The following is a 6,727-nucleotide window of genomic DNA, read 5'->3' on the forward strand; positions in this document are numbered from 1 at the left end:
ATGCTTAGTTGTTGGGAATATTCAACAGAACAAACCTTAGAACTACGTCAAATTTGTTCAGTGTAAACATCACGTTCAATATACATTCATTTAAAAAATACATTTATTGGGCTGTTAAGATGTCCATACTACCCAAAGCAATCTACAAACTCAATGCAATCCCTATCGAAATCCCAAAATCATTTCTGGCAAAAATAGAAAAATTCATCCTAAAAAGTACGTGTCATCTCAAGGGACCATGAACAGGCAAAACAATTTTGTAAAAGAAAAAAGTTAGAAAGCTCAGACTCCCTGGTTTCAAAAACTGTTACAAAGTCACAGTAATCAAAAAAGTGTGGTACTGGCCTAAGAAAGAAAAATATACCAAATGAGCAGAATTAAGACCGGAGAAATAAACCCTCACGTATATAAACCTGAGATTAGAATTTCAGAGAAGGCCAAACATGATAAACCCAATGAAATCCATGCCCAGACATATCACAGTCAAATTATGAAAAACTAAAACACTAAGTAAAAATCTTGAAAGCAACCACATAAATGACACATTATCTATAGAACAACAACTCACATATCTGTGGATGTCTGGTGAGAAGCTATGAAGGCTAGAAAGAAGCAAAGCAACATTTTTAAAGTGCTGAAACAGCTGTACGTTTCATCATTCAAATCTCAGCTAAAATAGCAACTCTTCAGAGTTTCTGACTGACTATCTTACCTAAAGTCATGCCTTTTTCCATCCACATCAATCTATTGTTTTCACTTTATTTTCTTCAGCCCTTATCACTTTCTTGAAACCATTTATTTGTTTATCTTTTTAGTATCTTTTTCCCCATACTACACAGCAGGGACCTTGACTAATTCCTTGCTGAATCTCCAGCACCTGGGACAGTACCTGAGGCACAGTAAGTGCTCACAAATGAATGAATGGAACAGCATTCGACAAAGGTCTTGAAGGATAAAGAACTCAGTAGGCAAAATAAAGGAGGACATTTCAGAAAGAAAGTAGCTTAAACAACACACTTAAAAAGAGTGTTAGCATGGCACATTGGGGAAACACAATACCAAGTGGTTAGAACACAGGAAACAAAGTGATAAGAGAAGCCTAGAAAAGTAAATTGGAGCCAGACTGGAAAATACTTTGTATGCTATGTTATGCAAATTATTACAGGTTTTAAGCAGAGGAGCAACTGATCCAATCTATATTTGAGAAATAAAAACATACAGACAATGGGGAATTTGTTTATATTCTGTCTCCTAAAAGATCTGAACTTATGTAAGTATGTATACTATCTAGTCAAGTTAAAAATGTGCATATCTCAAAAAAAAATGTGCATACCTCTATGACTGAGCAAATCAAGTTTCTCAAACTGTGAGTCACAACTCATCAATGGAGCCTTGAAATCAATTTACTGGACATACTGACTGACATTTCAAAAAATGGACTAAAACAGAAAATACCAAACTATATCACATATTTTCAATACATATGTGAGTTACATGCACTGGATAAGGATATAAAATATATTTCCTACTTATCTAGCCTAGAGCAAAAAACTGCAAACTGCTACCCTCAGGCCACATCTAGCCTGTCTGCCTATTTTTATAACTAAAGTTTTTTTTTTTAATCTATTTATTGGAATATAATTGCTTTACATTCTTGTACCAGCTTATGAGGTACACCAAAGTGAATCAGCTGTATTTATACACATATCCCCATATCCCCTCCCTCCCGCGACTCCCCCGCACCCTCCCCATAAAAAAAGTTTTATTAGAACACAGTCATACCCACTCATTTACATCTTGCCTATGGCTGCTTTTGCCCTACCAAGGCACAGTTCATTTGTTAAGACCAAAGACCACCCAGTCCACAAGCCTCGAATATTTACTACCTGGTCTTTTGCAGAAAAAGTCTGTCAACCCCTGATCTTGAGCACTGGTCCCCACTGGGGCAACTCTGTAATATATGAAGACATATTTGGTTGTCAGAACTTGGGAGGGAGGGAGGGGTGCTATGGAGGTCCAGCAAACAGAAGACAGGGATGACACCAAACATCCTACAGTAAACAGGACAGCCCCTCACATCCGGCCCAAAATGTCAGTAGTGCTAAGGTGGATAAATCCTGATCTAGAGAAATGTCTGCACATATATAACAGGAGACATATACAAGGACGTCTGCAGCAAGACTTTTAGCAACAGCAAAAACTGACAACACTCCAAATGTCCATCAACAATAGACTAGATAAATTCATCCAGGCATATTCGTGCAGTGAAATCTTTTTTTTTTTTTTTAATGTTTTTTGTTTGTTTGTTTTTTGGCCACACTGTTCAGTTTGCAGTACCTTGGTTCCCCGACCAGGGCTAGAACCCAGGAATTGAACACGGGTTCGATCAGCAGTGAAAGCGCCAAGTCCTAACCACTGGACCACCAGGCAATTCCCCATGCAGTGTAACCTTATGCAGTAATGAATTGATGCACAGCAGTTATCTATAACAACATACATGAATCTCAGACACAGTGTTGAATGAAGAAAGCAAGCTACAGAATACAATGTGATTTCCTTTATATAAGCTTCAAACAATTTCTAGCTTAAGAATACAAATATATATGGTATACAATTACAAAAAGCAAAGGAATTATAAACATGAAATTCAAAATAGTGGTTACCTCTGAGGAAGTAAGAAATGGGATGGGAGTTAGGAAAACACTGGCACTTTTAAGTGTATATTTTTTTCCTTTAATCAGCATTCATTGCACTGTTACTCTTTTAAAATTACATGGTTTTTTTAAAATATTTGTGCTTACTCAGAATTTTTTTTTAATTAGAAAATAATCTTTGTGAAGGGAAAACAAAAGTAGACAATAAAATGAAGCCTGAAGTACACAAAAATGCATACCATGAGGACCTGCAGAACTGCCAAGCTTCTAATTTGGCTCCGACTTTCTCGGCAGACAAGGCACAGGAAAATACAATCAGTTACAGAACTTGCACTGCCAATAGGAAAAAACTTAATAGTTGTTTGGAAGAAGCACAGCAATTTCCCAGCATTGGATTTTTAAAAGAAATCTCTCTCATGCGTTTTCTCAAAGGAACTTGGCACAATACAGTGAACAATATCCTCCACTTCTGAGCCATAAACACAATGTTGTTTCACACGGCTACTCCTTTTAACAGTGACATAGTTGATGTGCCCATTTTGATACAGTCCAAAAAACACACCAGTATGGTTTAAGTATTTTAAAATACCAAGTAATGTACAAAACTGCCTCACTCAATCCCTGCCCAGGACACCTCCGCCACTGGCACCCTGCGAACCTAAACTGGGGGTTGGAGTTAGAGAGGGAGACCAGAAGGTGATGAGAGAGGCAGGTAAGGCCCATGAATGGAAGAAGGAACAGGCATTAGACACCATCTAGCAGACTAACCACATATAACTGAATCAGATAAAGTATACCAGTTGCTCGACTTAGAGCCACTGATCACTTTAAGCAAAGTAGATGCTTAATTCTAAAAAACAACTGTATATATTTTGAACAGTCCCATCTTAAATTCTCCAATTTGTCTTTTTAAGGGAAAAGCCACCAGTACTGTGGTGGAGGGAGTAGAGGGGTGGGATGGGTGGAGGTGAAGGCCTGCTGGCTTCAGCTCCAAACTGCACAGAAAATCCTCACTTAATTTCCTAACCTTTCTCTCAATGTGCTCTCTCTCCTCTTCATATTTTGTATCCATTATGGTTTTTAGACGGATGGTGGAATTCTTAGTCTTTTTCAACTTGTCTTGTTATTCCAGTTATGAAATATATTCTTATAAAAAGTCACACATGGGCTTCCTAGGTGGCGCAGTGGTTAAGAATCTGCCTGCCAGTGCAGAGGACACGGGTTCGATCCCTGCTCCAGGAAGATCCCACATGCCGCGGAGCAACTAAGCTCGTGCACCCAAAAAAAAAAATTTTTTTAAATAAATAAATAAATAAATAAAAATTCACACAATGTAGAAAAAGTACATAATGAAAGTACTTTCTAGTCAGAGTGGGAGTTATGAAAAACGTTAGAGTAAGTCATGATATTTTTCCCAAAAGCTGACCCTCTTCCCATTTCCCTATTCCAGTAAATGGTACAGCCACTCATCTGCTAAAAGGAACCAGAAACCCAAAAATCTCCCTTGATATCCCTTTTCTTCAGCCCCCATACCTGATCAGTCACCAAACTCTGGAGATTTTACTTTTTAATAGTCCTCTAATGCTCCACCTTCTTTCTATCATGACCTGCCAGCACCCTTACCCAAAATTTTATAACTGCATGTCTATGTTATTGTAACTGCTTCCTAGGTGGTCTCCCTAAATCCACTCCTGTCCACTTCCAATCCACTTAACTACCAGAGCAATCTTTTCAAAATGCTTTTTTGATCACATCCTTTCCCCTACGGATTAAAACAAATATCTTCCCACTGCTCTTAGTGTAAGGATCAAAATCCTTACATGCCAACCAGATGCCTCAAAGGCCTCAGCGCTGCCTCTCCAGCCTCATCTTTTCCCATTTAACTCATTTTTTCAACAGGTGGCCTACCTCCTGCCTCTGAACCGTGCCATGTGCTCTTCACCTCAATCTAAAAAAAGTTCTACTCTTCACTTTGCAGCATTAACTCCTATTTCAGAGTATCAGCCTAATCATCACTTCCTCAGAGAAGTCTTCCTTCGCCCTTCCCATCGGGTAATATACCAATACCCCAGCCATACCTCTCCTTCATAACACTTACCGCGCATGCAACTTCGTCTCTGCACTTTACTTATGTCTATAGCACTAGATGGTGAACTCCTGACCCGTACACAAACATTACACCTTGTATGCCCATCACAGCATCTGACCCATCGTAAGCCTCCTTTCCTGAACGCTCTTTACCAGCGCAAACATCCACAGGGGCTGCTCCCTCTGCCAAGCATGTATTTCCTCTGGCCCTTGCCATACTTCTCAAGTTGCAGTTCGACTATCACCTCCTTCAGGAAGTCTTCTCTGACCGCCCTTGCTGAAAGAGATCTTTTTTGCTTTACCATTACTTTTTCTGTTCGTATTCTCCACAGTCATTGCCATAATTTGCATCTGTACTTTCAGTTGCAGGATTAGGTGTTTAATGTTCGACTGCCCCGTAAACTATCCTCTGCAGGCAGGAAGTAATCCCATGCTTATTTTAGTCACCCTCGTTTTCTCACAGCTTAGCACTGGGGCTGGCACATAGGTGTGTTCGTACGTTACCTATGGAAGAGAAGAAGAAAGCCTGGCTGAACTGGGCCACCAACTCACTGTGCAGTACTAAGCAAGTCCTTCTACCCTGCTGGGTCTGCTTCCCTGTGCCGGCAGGTGCACGTAACCCTGAATTCCTACTGACGGCTTCCTAAACGCGAAGGGGATACCTAGGGGCGGGCACACCCACCCAAGGGGGCGCCCCCGGAAAGAAAAGCCCGGGGCGGGGCCTCACTGGGAAGAGAATTCTGAGGGAGGGCGGGGGCCGCAGGGCCTCGGCATCAAGCGGGAAGGGAGCGGCCCCACGGCGGTAACCTGAGGAAGGACTCGGGCAGGGCCTGACGGGCTCGGAGGCTGGAACAAGGAAGATGTCCTCACCTGTCTGGTCCGGGCTCAAAGGGCCGGGGCGAGGGACCCCCCGGCCTCCTCGGCGCGCGCCTCCCCCAGCCCCGCCCCCGCCATGCCGTGGGACCGGGTGTCTGCAGCTGCGCGCTCCCGCTTCCGCTAACCACCGGAAGTGTGGTGCAGCGAGAAGGGAAGTGGGGAGAGCGCGGCACCGTCCGGCCGGCACTGAGAGAAGTTACAGCGCTCCCTGGTGCCCGGAGGGGGGATCGAAGCCATACAGGCCAGTGGCTGCAAAGGAGAAATTGACCCAGGCGCTGTAACCTGGGCACCCGTGTGATCTCCTATGGCAATGTCTCTGCACCCGCTGGGCACATTTGCGAAAACGTGAATAAAAATTAATTTTTCACCTCTTGATTAAATGCACCCGCCATCAGCTGAGAAACTCTCCGTTTTCTGTTGTCTCCTCCTAGACAACAAGCACTTTAAAAACGGGGGCTGTGCTGATCTCTGGACGCTGTGTCTAAACCATTTACTAGCACACGGTGGACGCATAGTAAAAGCTTCTTGCACTAAGTCAATCCTATAACCTTGACTTGAGTTTTACTAACATTATCTCATTGTCTCATAAGCTGGTTCCCCCCCACCCCCGAAGCCTCTGCTTTGTCCTATTTTCGGACAGCCTGCCCCCAAATTTCTCTTCGTCAGCCTCCTTCAGATAATTCAGGTCTCAGGGCAAATGTCACTTCCTCAGAAGTCTTGTCTAACCGCTCTCATGCCACCACCATAGCGCTATTTCTTCACAGCACCCATCACTATGTGATATTACCCCGTTTGTTGTTTTGTTTTAATTTCTTTCTTTATTCTGTTTCCCTTACCCCCACTAGAATGTTAATTCCATGAGAGCAGGGGTTTCGTCCTGTTTTCTGTTCTATCCTCACCTAGACCAGGATTTGGCATCTTGCTGGTGGTGCTCAAGGAAGATTCAGTCCATGAATGAATGGCTCTGTCCACAGGGCTCACAGCATCTCTGTGAGGAAGTAGTGTTTGTTGGCTTTTTTTTTAAGTGAAATTTTATTAACTGAATTGTCTTGGTTGAGGCTGTTATAACAAAATACCATAGACTGTTTATTGGCTTTTACAGATGAGGA

General features: G+C 42.4%; 1 protein-coding gene across 22 annotated transcripts in view; it reads right to left on the reverse strand.

Moving 5' to 3' along the window:
- DET1 (DET1 partner of COP1 E3 ubiquitin ligase) overlaps positions 1-5,737 on the reverse strand; it is a 60,711-nt gene extending 54,974 nt beyond the window's left edge. For 10 of the 22 annotated variants that reach the window (XR_009051165.1, XR_009051163.1, XR_009051164.1 and 7 more), the window contains exons 1-2: positions 5,613-5,737; positions 4,753-5,246 (exon numbers count right to left, since the gene is read on the reverse strand). The gene's annotated coding sequence lies outside the window, so the exon portion shown is untranslated. The other 12 variants (XM_057720070.1, XM_057720059.1, XM_057720058.1 and 9 more) reach the window with 11 other exon arrangements.
- Between the last annotated feature and the right edge of the window lie 990 nt (positions 5,738-6,727).

The sequence above is a fragment of the Hippopotamus amphibius genome, chromosome 2, assembly GCF_030028045.1.
Source record: "Hippopotamus amphibius kiboko isolate mHipAmp2 chromosome 2, mHipAmp2.hap2, whole genome shotgun sequence".
NCBI classification, from domain to species: Eukaryota; Metazoa; Chordata; class Mammalia; order Artiodactyla; family Hippopotamidae; genus Hippopotamus; species Hippopotamus amphibius.